We start from the raw sequence: 15,737 nt of genomic DNA, 5'->3' as shown, positions 1-15,737 counted from the left end.
GATTCTATCCCAAAGTTTCCTAATTTGACATGCCAGAAGCCTCATCCTATTTTGGATTTAGTGAAGCCAATCAAGTCTCCATAAGTTCTCTCTCTTTTTCTCAAGTTCTTTTCCTCCTGCATATTTTTCTCAGCCATGGATCAACATTTTTCTACTCTTGGAAAACTTCCAGAGAAATGGTGCCGTACTTCACGGAAATCCTGATCTTAGTTTGCACTTGACAGTTTTAATTTTTCTTTTTTTTTTAGCAAAAGCAAGCTCCAACTTCAGATGGAAGACTGATACAGCCATCTGTAAGAAAGGACCTCTTTCTCTCATTAGCAATTTATGAGAACCCTAATAATTTTTTCTTTCTGACAATTCACCAAAATCTGCACATTACTGCAAAAGTTATGCCTCCATCAGAAGGTCCTAATCTGCTGACATTTTTAGAAGAAAAATTCCTGACAAGCTACAGAGGTATTATGACACCCTCAGGTATGAATCTAAGAAGAGGCAAAACAAAGTCTCAGAAAACTAGCAAATTTGATTTAAAAAAGGAGATTTTAGTAGTTGAACTACTATAGTCACAAGGTTATCTGAGTTTGTCTGCTCATAAGTGGTCTTAAATATCAGTCTGACTACTGGAGGTGTAGGACTACTAATGCAAGAAAAATTAAGTATTTGACATAGAATTGGAAATTATATTACATATACCAGAAATCCTTCAAATTTAACAGTATGGCATATGCTGCTATTTTATAGACTATAATATCTCCCCTTATTATTCTAGCTCCCCTAGAAGAGTTCAATTTTAAAGCTATTGCAACTTTTCAGGAATTACTATTTTTAAAAATAAATTGAGGTTAAATTATTTAAAGAAATCATCATAAAGCCCTGTAGGGTTTGGTTTTCAGTCTAAGTAGACTTTTACAAAGTGTGCTTTAACAAACCCTCCACAGAGTGTTCCAAGAAACCTTCAGACAGGTTACAAAATTTAAGGACTCCATATGGAAATAAAGCCTGCTGAGTCCTTGAACACCACCTGGTCATAATGTCTGACTATTTAACATAACCTGATTAACCATGCTGCTGTTTTGACACAGACAAGGTAGAAACCCTCAAACCCGCGGATATCAGAAATTCTTAATAGAGGCCTCCAAAATACAAGAATGGGGTGGCACCAGAGTCCCCACATAAAGACAAATGGCAAAAGCCTGTCACTAGCAGCTGCACCAACAGGTATTTCATTTAGACAGTGGTGGAAATTGAAAAAAACTGCATAACAACCTGTTGGTGGGGATTGTGATTGGTGTCATAGGCAGAGACATCTTTGGGATGCAGCTGGGAAGGGAGCAAGAGGAAGAAGGAGAGGGACAAGAGGAAAAGAAGAGGGAAGGGGGAAGAGAGGAAGGCAGAAAGGAAGAAGACACATTGAATTATAATTTGCAATGGCAGGGCTCATTTCTGAATTCTGTAACGTATTTATAAAACTCCTCTGAGGCTTTAAGAAAATTTGGTGTAAGGCATTTGGATGTACTGGTGGTGGTGCCAGTTTTGCACTGTACATTTCTTTGCAGTGAAAGTATGCAACAAAGAAAGCACATTTTTGTCAGATTTCTGGCCTTGGTATTCACTGCACAATGGTAAAGCATGTTACTCACTACATGCATGGATGTATGAAAGTCAGAGGGGGTCCATGGAAACAGAAGGGAACCTGTATTTTTTGAACTGAAAAATCAGAACTTGTGCTGGCACAAATTTTTGGAATAAAAACTTTCAAAATTCTTACAATCTTTTTAATACTAAATCCTTTCAGATTGAAAGGGTTTTGTATTTTGCTGAATTTATACCTTAACATCAATTAACAGAGTTGTTCCTGTCTCAGTTTTCAAACTATAATAACTATACAAAAACTATATATAAAATTTGCACCTTTCTAGTTTTACACAGGCATTTAAAAGGCAAGTGTTTTCAGAAATGCAATTATCTACTTAAAAGGAAGACCATACTAAAAGTGATAGAAAATCCTTCCTATACTCTAATTTTCAGGGGAAAAAAAAGGCAGAAAATATAAATAACTTTAGGGTTCAGGAAATAATTTAGTGGCAAAGGGGAGAAGAGAATTTCAGTCTCCAGTGACTCACCACATTCTTCCTCAGTAAGAGTGCACAGATCAACACTGAAAAGTAAATGTATTATATCTGCTATTTTTTAATGTATTATAAATCTGATAACCAGACTGCTCTTAGTCTGTTCCAGTTACATCATGGGAACCATTCCCTCAGATCAACTTTAACATCTTTAAAATCTACTCATAATATGAGCTCCACAGTCTAATGTGTTTTATGCTTTGCAATTGTATGGACTAAATCTGCACATGATCACTTTCCACAGCTTCTACTAATGAGTGGTAACTTGCTAAAGTGTGGGAACTCACTCACTTCCAGCATATGCTGAAATGCTAAGAAAATATTCAAAACTACCCCAAGTCTTTTCTAGGTAAGTCTTCCAGACTGCCACCCATCTGCTGCTACCAAAAATATGAACTCAGTGATAAATTTGATTAAATGGATCCTGCTGCCACCGTTTTATTTGAAGTTTTGGTGAAAACAACAGATAACAACTTCATACTTCTGTAACACTCCAGATGGTGATAATTCTTTTCTAAGCATACTAGGACTGCAGGTAGAAGTATGTTGACAAAACACATCACTGAAATTTTAATGCCTCTTGACATCCAAAGTTAAAGCAAGTATTTTTATCTGTTTTCAATATTTATTACTCTCATACACTCTGTTGGTTGGAAGTCACTTGGCATTATCTTCTATCTAGCGAGGAGACTATCAGTTCTTTTTTACACTATAATTGACCTATCAAAACCAAAGTATGTTCAGTAAATCTGAGTATTTTGTTCAAATATGAACAACATGACCTGAAATCTCCTCTGCCATTAACAATTGGACAACAGATCACAAATTCTATTCAAGGCAGTATCTATTGAATAGACTTTTGGACTTACATACCATGCCTAAGGTATATGACCCGGTGATTGCCTGTATGATGAACTGACCTGCTAAGTTTTTCAAGATGTGATGGATCGTATGAACAGTGTAGCATAAATGCATTTAAGAATCTATCCAATTCTATTGAAAACTCAGTTTTGAGTTTTGTAACAGTATCATTAAAAGCCCCTGCCATAACACTCCAGCAGCAGTTTAGTGGTACATAGTACAGGGGGGGTTGATTAAGCTCTACCTTTCACTTCTGTTAAAACACATCCACGTTGTCTGGGTCTCAATTTGTCTGGGTCTATTTGAAGTGATCAGCAACATGGTTTACATTTGAGTTACCCTAAGAGGTTTTTATAATAAATTGAAAGAAGCAGCATGCAGTGGGAGAAGGTCAGATATACTCAGATGTTTCTAAAAATGGTCCTTTTGTAAATTAAGCGTCTTAACTTTCTTACTAAACTTTTCGTTTTGTCATTTAAAATAAAATTTATACTTAATTATCCTGATTCTTCCATATTATATTAAGGTTAGAAAACATATTGTTTTCAAATCTTGGTAACTTTGAAACCCTTTATGAACAATCTGCTCCACTCTTTCAGCTTCCAATCTGTTGCTGAAGTCTCTTCATGCCCAGTAATTGAACACAATCTTGCAGTTCAGAGACTCTGCTCACTGGCTCTAGTGTGGCAAATTCCTCTAAAGGTGAGCACTGCTAACCTTCCCCAACTCACACAAATATCCCTGGGCATCTGCTCTGCAGATGAGAGACGTTCTCCTGAAAAGCTGGAACATACGTGCATTGAAAATGAACAGTCCATGCTGGAAAAGTACTGTCTACAGCTCTGCCAGAGCTGGCAGAACCAACAGCAGCAGCTCCAAGTTTTCTGGTGTCAAACGTACTACACACAACACCCATTTGCCCAGTACTTCCAAATATCTCCAGCCTGGCTTGCCAGACTCCCTCAAAGGCAACAGCTCTTTGCCAGAAGCAGCAGGGCAGTAGACTAGCTCTCAAATTGGTTGTTTCAACCCTCAAAGCCACAGCTTGCTGCTCGTATTGGTGGACCTGGCAGGCCTGAACACAGCACGTTTTTCAGCACTGACAACCCATCAAAAAACATTTTACAGGCAGTTCTTTTGTGAGTGGCTGTGTTACACAGAGTTTTATTTTTAGAGAACTCACAGGATGCTCTTTTGGCACAGCACATCCACAGGTAGGGGAGCCCTAGGCCTCTGGAGGAAAGGAAAGAAGTCCTTTCAGCCAGCAACTGGTATTGGCCATTGCTCAGCATAAACAAATCCCAGTGGGACTGTGTTCAGAAGAAAGAGGCATTAATAATGCAAAGACTTTGACACTGGCAAATATTCACTGAGTTCTTGAAGCTGGGTTGATAAAAAGATACGATAAGAAGATATTCACTTCAACACATGAGGTGAATTTTTCCCAGACTCTAGCTGAATTTTCAAGTTAAAAGTTTAGAAACCTCTTCTAAATAAACTAGGATTTAGGGGCATTTGACAGAAGAGGTGAGGTCTAGAAAATACATCTCCAGTCTGTGATTTGCAGATGAATTTTCAGCCATCAGTTGGTGGATACCTCCCTTTGGTTTTTCTTAAAAGATACCGTTTCAACAGTTTTCATCTCAATCTGATTGAAGATGGAAAATTTTCAACTTCAAAATTAACTGGAAGATCCATCAAACAAGGAAAACTGCTTTTGAAGATGATTAAGCCTTTTCCTGATGATGCCATGATGACTTTTTTGTCTTTTCTTTTATATACCCTTTATATATCTTTTATATAGCTTTTATGTATCCTCTGCTCTTAGCATACATACTTGTGATTCCTTAAGTCCAATAACTTAGCACAATCGTAGTGTTCTGTTAAGCCAGGAAACCAAACATCCTACAAGCCTTGCAGTTGGAGGCCAGAAAGCCCTACACTATCCTGAGAAACCAAGGTCCTCTCTAGAACACATCCTGTAAACTAAGATAGTCCATCCAGGGGCAATTCCTCAGGATAGGGAGATACCATGCTAATCATTGAAGCCTCTCATTGGGGAATCTTTGTTAGATATGCCAATTTGCAAAAGTCTATAAATTGTATACGTGATCTATCGTGTGTGTGCATTTAGGTGCATTCCACCTTGGCAAAGTGGTGCACCATAAAGATCCTTATTAAATACTGAGGTAAAAACCCTTTTACCCTTAACCATGTCTGGCTCTTAATTTTTAAGACCAGGAAAAGGCATCACTGAAATGGTTGGCCACATTGCCTCGGAGTGCTCAGCTAACTTGGAGCGTTCTAGCATTCCCTGTGATCCGGAACAAGATTCATAGCACCTATGAGGGGAATTATGTGTGATCATGGACTTTGCAGAATGCAGGGAACAGTTGCTTTGACTGAAGGAATAAAATGAGCTTTAAAGTTTGCATGCAGCAGGAGGTGGTATGATTTTTACAGGCAAAATTTGAAGAAAGTAGCAAAAGAAAGCTATCTAATGCTATCAGCTCTGCTACAATTTTTCCCAAAACACTTTTTAAAGCAGCTTTACTAAGAGGCTAATGAGTGTGGAGTCTTTGGTAAGCTTTTGCAGGCATTCTGATATAAAATTCAGCTGAATCAGGTATTTAATGGGTTAAGACTTGAATAGTGTAGTGAGGACATGCATCTTTTTTCAATTTAAATCCATATCACATTTTACTTTATATATATTGCATGTATACAATATATGTATTGATCACCCCTTACTGACTTCTAATTATCCAGAAGGTTTGGCAGTTGAAGGAGAAATTGAAAGGCAATGTTTCCTTGACAAACTAATAGAGGTAGCTGTTGTTTTAAAACACATTGAAGACATATAAGCCCTCAATACTATAGACAAGGGAGAGACCAGCTTTCAGTTGTTAGAAAACAGTGTTCCAGTAATAAAATGCTTCCCTATATTTATGAGACAGAACATTAAATTTTAGCTCAATTTTAGAGCTTTTGCATCTTCCTAATTCTACAAATGTGACTAATCCAGGTGACTTAATTTGGTCTACTCATGTACTTGGAATTATGTGAACTTAAGGGTTGGTATGATTCACTTCTTAGTGAATGTATGGAGGAATCATGTCCCATTCACCTTATGCCAGATGCAATTTGCAAATTACTTTGATGCTAAATATTTTTGATGTTAAATATTTATATTGATGCTGAATTTTTAACTTTTTATAAAAATTATGTCAGATTTGAAAAAGAAAATAATAGTTTATTAGCTCATTGCCATCCCTGCTTAGACAGCTGCAGAGCACTTTTTAGGGCTATTATCAACATGTACTGTGGGAAGCTAATTTTCTTATTTAAAACTGATTCATTCTGTTAATAAGAGGGGATTTATTTAAGAACTCTCTGTGAAAGTAGCCATTTACCTCTTGACACTTACCTCATAATAAGTTTTTTTTATAAAGTGGAATATAGCATTGCCAATGACTGTCACAAGCTCTATCAAAATATTTTTAAATGTACCTAAAATAATCAACTAACATTTTTTCTTTTATTTTCTCTTACCCCTTAAATGTTTACTCCAAACCACATTCTAACCCATATACCTAATATACCTCGACACATTTCATATTCCCTGGATTCTTTTCATCAGAATTATTGACAGTTTCTCCACCTTAACAAAGCTGACCTACTGATACTGAGCATGCATCTGCAACTCATTCATGCCATGGAAACAGTCTTAGGAATGTCAAATTATTCTATACACAGATAAAAAGAAATTGGCAGTGTAAAATCTATTAATATTCCTTCAATTCTAAAACTGGAGCAACAATGTGCTGTGCCTTGTAACAAAAGGAAAGGAACCATTTATTCCCTAAAATTAAGTACATGGGGAAAGGTGGTAGATAACAGTGCATCATTGCACAAATGTGAAATTTTCTAATATTAGCAGAACCAGTATTGTACTAAACCATTAAAAATATTACTCAGAATACAATAGTCTGTGCCACATGCTGACACCCTTTGAAAGCAAAGGTGCTGACTCCAGCAAAAACTGGTGTAAGACCTAAAATGTTTTGTTATCAAGACAGAAAGTGCAAGAGAATCTTCCAACACTTAGCTCTTGTATGCAATTATTTAAAAAAAAATGTTACTGTGTATTTGCTGACTGAATTTTTACTAAACTAGTCTCAGTGAAGCATCTCATCCACCTGAAAAAAATTGTTCATCCATATTCTTGAAATACAGTTAAAGAAGTTTAAATTTGTCCTTTGAACTTGACTTTGTATAAATGCGAATGAGACTAATATATGACTGCATCTATGCTCTGCATCTATACATACACCTGTGTATGCTGTTGTTAACTTGATTGTATCATAATTATATTTGCAAAATAACCTAACTTTAATGTTTTATATGGAATGCTCATCAGGTCATTTAACCATGGAATGGTAAATCCATTGTAAATCATGTAACCTTGGTAAATATAAATAAAAACCTAAGTAAAGCGGAAAGTAATTTGCCATAGGAGCCTCCAAAGGTATATATCTACATTTTTACATTAAAAATACATAGAACAGAGAGAACATAAAAGCTAACACAGAAATTATTTTTTCAACAGTATTTCAACCAGTGTGTATTTACTATTTATATGAAGAGGCATGGACTGAAGTAATGTCAGCTGATTGATATCCATCTCTTTCACTACTGCCTCACAATGAGCCCCATCACAGCTCATTCTTTTCTTCCTAATTGCCAGATAGTAGAGGGTAAAGACTGCATCCTTTTGTCACTTTATTGCTGGTTACTGGGGCACTGCCTAGGAATAGGAACATCAAGTTCAAGATACTATCCTAACTTAGCCACATATGAGGTTAGAATTGCACCCAAAAGTAGGTCATGGGAGACAGGGACCTTTTGGCAAATTATAAAGATAAAATTTTATCAGAGAACAGAGGCCCTGCTATTCCATTTAAAACACTCAGAGCCAGGATCCCTGCTATAATGAATAATGACTGAAGGTAAAGGGGAGAAAGGTATACTCATACTTTAGATTATCTACAAGTTTTGCAGTTAAGTTACTTGTTTTGAAGATAAGAGATGTACTCATCAAGTCTCTTTTCCTGACTCATATAGCAAGTGCTTAAGTTAAGTCTTCAGTAAAAAGCATGATTACTATTTGAAGACCTTTCTGACAAACTATAATGATGTAAGTTACAAAGTATACAGTTTAGGATCTGACATTTGATTCAGAGCCTTAAATTGCCTTGTCAGGAATGTTTATAGAACAACATCAGCAACACCCCTTAAGAGTTCCTTTAAAATCTTACAATAGAAACAGTTTTAAAACTTTGCTTACATAACAGCATGGCATGGAAGACTGCATCTGGCCTGAGAATATGCTCCCAAATGAATAAAAGAACACGTCCTTAAGCTTCAAACTTAATAAATTTCCCTCTAGCAATACAGTGGGAAGAGCACTTTGCATGAAAGGAGTCATTCCACTTATCATTCTGAAACCCTTCTCCCAAGGTTGTAACGTTTGTCATTGCTAAGTGCTGAGGGGAAATTTTTAACTTTAATGATACACCAGAATGGGGATCACAGCAGAAGTCCTCTTTTCCAGCTTGTCCTGTTAAAAGATTTCTAGTATTGCTATGGAAATCGCTTATAACTGTACCATACTGCGCATCATTAAATGCATTGGGTGGGCTGTAATGCAAGATCTAATGAATTAAATGCTGCTTTGTCATGTTGAGAAAGGTCAGCATGGATCAATATCAGTGTCTTCTCAAACCATTTTTACGCACAGTTTGGTCACATTAAAAGCTATGTTTAGAAAATAGCATTTGTAATCTGTAAAATGTACCGGTAGCCAGTCCACCTAATGATCACCTACTTTATTTCTTTTGTGTTGTTTCCCCTTGGTTCACCAACTGCTGTTTTTTATTATGTGTCAGTATTGTCCCTTTAATTTCCACCACAGGTTGTCATTACTATTTACTGGGCAACCCAGGCCAGTAGTTGCTAACGTTTTCATTAAAAAATCACAGGCTAACCAGACAAGCATCAAACCAGAATAGCAATTATGTACATTTATGCACCAGTAATCTCAAAAATTATGAGATCTTTTCCTTTAATACTTCTAATTTCAGAACAATTGTTGAAATCTTAAGGATTTTTCTGTGACGTTATATGAGGCAATGCATAATATTTCTGTTCTTTCCTATCCTTCTGGTTATTAACAAAGCACTGGGAAATAAACTGATTTGACAACTTTTAACTCATAAGACATTTATATCAATATCAAGGAGACAACAAAATATTTTCCTAATACTTCATCTTATTTCACAAAAAAACTCTGTCAGAATACCAGTGGGGCTATTAGAAAAATATCATGGATTTTTTGTTGTTGCTTTTGTTGTTTTTTGGTTTGGTTTGGTTTTTCTTCTGTTGCTGTTTTTCTGGGTTTGGGTCTTTTTTGGGGGGAGCAAATGAATGAATACATAGAAAGAAATCAGGCAAGTTTAATTGTTTGCAAAGCCCCTCATTTTAATGAGCCTGAATCAAAACAATGACTAATAAAACCCAGGTTTGGGTGAGTTGGGAAATTTTATTTTTATTAGCAATTTTGCTCTTCTCCTCACTACTAAGTATTTACGTTTTTCTTGTATTCAGTATTGTGCTGTTGCAAGGGTCCTTCCTTTCTTCCAATTGTTCAGTTTGTGATCAGCCTCCCTAGATGCTTCTACATCCCACAGGCTGCATCTTTCACCAGCTGGTTGCACATTTCCCTTTATGTTTTGTCTGTTTGGAAGACTAGGATAAGGTAAATTCTGAATACAGACCCTGTAAGTGGAAAGCCAGCTTGGAAACTGGATACCAAAGCTTCTAAACTTAAGCTTGGACTGTATATAAAAGTTGTAGTTTGCCCAGAAGAGTCAGGCCTAAAAATTTGCTTTTAACAGACGAAGACCTGCCTTTAAAAATTACATCTGTACCTCCTGTTGATGCATTTTGCTGAACTGAAGCTAATCTCAACATCTAGAAGAAAGGTGAGGAATGAACACACATCTGGGATGATTTCAGTGTTTTACCCTAGGATACATGCTCACTGAGCATTCCTACAAAAAATCTAGTGCAGTCACTACAGAGCTTGGCTTCTGAGCAGCCTGTGACATGTGAAGGGCCTCTCAGCATGGAACAGTGAAAGAAAAATATTCCTTGTCTGTAGAATTAAAATAAAGCACTTTCTTTGCAGCAAGAATTTATGAATTTTAGAATAAAACATGGAGGAAATTTGTCGAGCACCTGCATTGCAAAAAATAAGAAGGAAGGGGATTTCTGAGAAAGAAGGATCAAAAATTTGTCTGCCAAAGTCCTTGTGATTTTGTCAGAGCAAGACTACTCCATTTACTGCAAAGAGTTGGCCAAACAAATTAGATGTAGACTTCTGAAGGGGATAAAAAAACCAACTAAAAATTAGTGAATCTCAGGTGACCTTTGAGCTGGGGAATAAAGAACTGCTCATATGAGGGAGTGAATAAGGTTTCAGAGAGCTGAACTTCTACCTAGCTTTTTTCCCCCCTCCTAATATCAGCATATGTTCTCCTGTTTTGAGAATGAGAGTAGCAGTTCCCATGAAATGTTCATAGAGGCCAGGCACCTTTCTTGTGAATCTGAATACCTTTATGATCTGGCTAAAAGATATATTCACAAACATATACCCTGGTGGTAAAAGATATTTTACCTTCTACCTAGCAAGTTGACCTTCCCAGTGTGTGAATATAAGCAGAGGGAAGTAATCAGCAAAAATGAAGGCTGGAAACACAGAAGGAGAGTGTAGAGAGATGTAATTCCAACCTAAGCTTGATAGAGGCAGCAAGTTTTCCCTGTTGCTGAAATGTTTGAGTGGCTTTCAGACAAAATTTCTAAATTGCTTGTCTGTTCCAAGAGCACCTTTTCTTTGGAGTAATGTCTTAAATCCTCTCTGCATGTCCCTCTGGGGACACACTTCCTAATTTGTACTCATTGGAGGGTCTAATGAGCCATCTCTGCCCTCATATTATGCCATAGTTTCCTACAGACTTTGGGAATTTTGTACAAAGGGTGGTTTAAGAAGGTCTTCTATGCACATGGATGTCCAAAAGGGTACAGGAGAAAGATGTCTTTTGGCAGCTCCCTTTACAAGCCCCCTGACCTTAATTCTGCCATTTCCAGTGAAAGACGTGATAGGATTACTGATTTCACTACCAAATCCCTCTTAAGGTCAGCACACCACTGGAGCAGACTTGGTTGTACAGGAAAATAAATTATTTAAAAAGTTCAAATAATCTGCCTGATCTTTGTAACACTGGTGAAATCTAGAACATGGTGAAATGTTTAACTATTTTCAAACATTTCCCTGCAACCAACCATGGCAAAGTTTACCTTCTTGTGCTTTAGTTCACCTGTCATTCCCACTTTGTCCATGTCCTGATGCACCAGAAACCTTGTCCTCCTTCACCATCCTGAGCAGTTTCAACTCATTCCAGTCCTGTCACAACTCATTTTTTTTTTTTCACCCACACATTGCAGATTTCTAGAGCAATCTCTTTATGGGGAAGCTGCTGAGCACTTTTGGCAGGCTTTTCCCCAGATTCTCTGAAAATCTCAGCCTCCTGGACTAGTTCCATACTTTGAATGCTCATGTCTGGCCCCGGCCCAAAGAGAACACATTTGTCAGCTCAACCAGGACATTAATATTCACATTGTGTCCCATTCTTTACAGCTAGCATTTAAGCCTTGAGAATACTGGAAAGATGCCTTGGAGGATGTGAAAGGATATTATTTCCTTCTTTAAATAGAAGGAAAAAAATATATGATATCAGAGCTACCAGCACACTCGATTAATTTTTAAAAGCAGAAATCTCTAGGTTATATTAAGACCCACAACAGCAAATATTGCATATGCAGTTGAGAATATTTAATACAAATTTAAGTTACATAACTCCTAAACTATCTGAATTAGACATTTGTGAAATTCAAGTAAACCATCTATATAACTTTCTGTAGCTTGATTTTGCTAAGCATAGGCAGACACACAGACTCATGAATAATTGTCTTTCCTTTCAGAATGATCCGTCCTGTTTCTTCAGATTCCTCTCTCTAAATTAATTAGGTTTGATGAGTAGGTGAATAGAAATTAATTGTCAGGTTTTGTCTTAGTAACTTAGATTTATTTTTTGGTTTTAAGTGTGGAAGTCAAAATAGTTTCTCCAGAATTGCAGTACATCCGCAATTAAATTCATACTTGAATTATCTCAAGTTCTCAGTGTTACATTTAATTTGTTTTCTTGATATCTCTTTTCTGCTTGCTTAAAATGAGTTTTTCTTACATGAAAATACTTTAAAAACAGTTGTATGATGTATCATATATTTATGGGACAAGGAAACACACCTACAAAGCGTGAAATGCAGCATTAACACCTTTAAGCCAATATTATCTCTGCCACTCTCTATTTTTCCAAAAAATATAAATTTCTTGCGTATGTATAACCTCGTATTTTCTGAGATATTTTAGAACTATCTTAATATTTTCATTCTTCCCACTTTAAATATTAGTAACCTGACAAAATTTGCGGTAAAATAGTTGAAAATATTTTCACTGACTCCATCAGAAATTGATCAATTGGGATTAACCACAGAGTGCATTTACAGTGTGCCTCAGCGAAATGCTGAGATATTGCATAATACATTACTGTCGTTCTAAACAAAATTTTTGTCATATCCAATCACACAATTTGACTGTTCTAGGAAATGGGGCAACTTATTCTGAAAACTCAAAGTAGACTTGCATTTTGCTTTTAGGTAATTGTAAAAGGTATAAAATTGATTTTTTTTTTTTCTTTTTTTTTGTTATAGCTCAATAGTTAACGTTATAAATTAATATGGAGCTGGGGAATGATCCAGGACATCTGAATCTGGTACAATATTTTTCAGACTTCTAGCACAAATATAGCTGTTGCTGAAGAAGTAACTCCTTGTTTAGATGGCAAAGTGTTTTGCAGAATAAGGGTACCCAATTTTGTCTTCCAATAGCAATGAGAAGGTTCTGTTAACATTACTGGAAGTTAGACTGGATCACGAATCATTCCAGTACTTGGTAATCATAGCCTTTCTTTCCTAATAAAAATCAGTGATCTGTTTGACTGGAACAAGGAAGAAAAAAATTCATTCACAAAAAATTGATTGTGTTAAAATGCTGCAGTCTTACGGGGGTTTCTTTATTTATAGATTTTTTTTCTCTAAAAAGGGATAGTCATCACTTAATATCTTGCCACTTTACATGAATATGTAGATCTATCCTCAGAAGACCTCTAAAATATGGAACAAATTAATTCAGTGTTACAAGGTGACAAACTGTGGCTTAGGAAGTCACTCGGGAAACCTGTGGAAGAATCAGAAACTGACTTTACAGGAGAATCAAATTCCATTAAAAAACAAGCTTCAATATGTTCCATATTATTTAGAATAGGGGAAAAAACCACTCTGCTAAATACTCAACATAAAATCATAAATCACATTTTAACCACAAAGGATACTCTATGGTGTGTTTCTTACAGAGAACAGAAAGTCTTCAAGTTGGTATATTTTTTCCCCCATTGAGGGAAAAACAAAAATAAAACAACAACAAAACTAACCCAAAACCCAATCAGGCTTCCTTTAAAAATCAAAGCAGCAAGAACAGTCAGAGTAGTTTTCAATCCTCAGCCTGCAAGTAATAGTTTTTCCCCTTCTCTCCTAGTTTTATTAGAGTTGATTCCATTTTCTTGTCAAAATGGATATCCACTTTTGAAAAAGCAGGCTTTGTTTGCTTTAGGCTCTCTGCAAGGAAAGTAACATCCCAGAAGTAGCTTTATCATACAGTCAAAGCTGATGACCTACTACAATAATCTTGAGATGAAAATGAAATATCATCCTTGTGAAGTCTTGTGGGACTCCACTTTCCTTGGAGTGTAATAGCTTCTGAAGGAGATGGATCCCCTGAATATGAGCGTATCTGCCCCGAGTTCCAAGGACCTGTGTCAGTTTACAGGAAATACAAATTCCATCCCTTTGACTTTTTTATATCAATGAAAAATTTGGTGAATTTTCTAATGAACACCCTTCTTGGCAATTGTTTATCTGCATATGGTTTTCTTTGTCACAAATGTATCTTTAACTCAAAAACTCTCTTTGAATGTTGATGCCCTGCTTGTGGTCACAAAGCACAAAGTATTTAAAGTCAGAAACATCTAGAAGTTCTTCAGTAACCAATCTCTATTGCTGCAAAATTGTATGCAGATATGCAGTTTCATATTCCATCAGTGCAAGCACTTACAAATGCACCCCAAGAAGCCCAGTGCCTTCATATATTGAGTTTTGATATAAATCAGAATACTACACTGTTCTTAGATGTGAGAAAAGCAGGTAGAATCCAGGCTGGCACACAAAATGAGAGAAAGTAACCTCATTGTTGTAATTTCATGAAGATATGGGGGGTGGAGTGTTCAACTCGTGAGCAGAAGCACCTGCGTGGAGATAGGCAGATGCTGATGCAGCTGTAATTTCATGAGAAGTTTGGACAGGGAGAGATGAACCAGATGAGGACTTTTGCTCCAAACGGGAAAGGAGAAAACCTCAGTCCCTAGACATGCTCCCAGAGATAGTCCTAAAGATGAAGATGATGAAGACCCTTTGCTCCCAGGGAAGGAGAAGGGCCTCTGTTTTTGTTTCTGAACGGCTCAACCTTAAAATTGTACCCCAAAAAACTTCAAGAGTGGACCCTCGAAAGCAGTTGCGGGAAAAGCTGCAAGTCGGGGGAAAGGACTCACACGCAGGCAGAGAGACTCCTCTTCCTAAATGGACTGAACAATATTTGGAAGTGGGCGGCTGTCTCGTTGTGATAATGTTTTCATAGCATGAGCAAGAAGAGACTTCTCTTTCTAAATGGACTGAACAAGGTTATTATGGAAGTGGTAAACAGACTGAACATCTTAAGGGTTGTCTTTTCACATTGTCAGTGGGAGAAGGGAGGAAGGTGGGGGGAGGAGGAGAGTTCTGAAGGTGGTATAATTTTTTTTTCTTCTTTTAGGTCTGTTAATAAACTTCTTTATATTCTTTCAAGTTTGGTGCCTGCTTTGCATTTCTCCTAATTCTTATCTCACAGCAGATAAACAGTAATGAGTATTTTGGACCAAACCACTACACTAAATTGGTGTTTCTGCCTGGTTACAAACCGAACCCGCGACACTCATAAACATGGGTCTGTGGCTGTTTTCAAAGTATTTATCACTCTAGACACAAGCTGCTATCAGAATAAGATCTTAGTTTCTTTTAAAGACTTTCTGCTTGGTGGCTTTAGAGGAATCTGCAAGTTCATCAAATGTAAGAGGAAGCACAACATTTAGCCTACAAACCACTACCCCCTCACTCCTCTCCAAAAGTAAACATTTTGCATATTGGACAACAAAGGCACAGCATTCTGCTCAGTAGGGTGTCAGGCTTGATTCCAGTGAAGCAAAATTAAGCTATAGAAAGTTATATAGATGGCTTACTTGAATTTTAGAAAAAAACAAACAACCAGTTGCTCTGATTCCATTACAAAAACATCTCTCTTGCTTCTAAACAGGCCGATTTTGGTACAAATAATGCAACAGAGGAGAAATGTGGATGATGGAGCAAGGATAAACTTTTTGTCTTTAACTGTCTTCCTGCCAAATACCGGGTGGCACT

At 36.8% G+C, this 15,737-nt stretch overlaps 1 long non-coding RNA gene across 1 annotated transcript; it reads left to right on the top strand.

Annotated features, from left to right (window-relative positions):
* Nucleotides 1-2,314: 2,314 nt before the first annotated feature.
* On the top strand, nucleotides 2,315-13,603 carry LOC109143777. Its single transcript, XR_002044136.3, has 3 exons — nucleotides 2,315-2,481; nucleotides 3,593-3,695; nucleotides 12,885-13,603. It is a non-coding gene; the product is annotated as an uncharacterized LOC109143777 (long non-coding RNA).
* The last annotated feature ends 2,134 nt before the right edge of the window (nucleotides 13,604-15,737 follow it).

This window comes from Corvus cornix, chromosome 3 (genome assembly GCF_000738735.6).
Source record: "Corvus cornix cornix isolate S_Up_H32 chromosome 3, ASM73873v5, whole genome shotgun sequence".
NCBI classification, from domain to species: Eukaryota; Metazoa; Chordata; class Aves; order Passeriformes; family Corvidae; genus Corvus; species Corvus cornix.
Note: the sequence above shows the minus strand (reverse complement) of the source record. Positions and strands in the feature narration are given on the sequence as shown.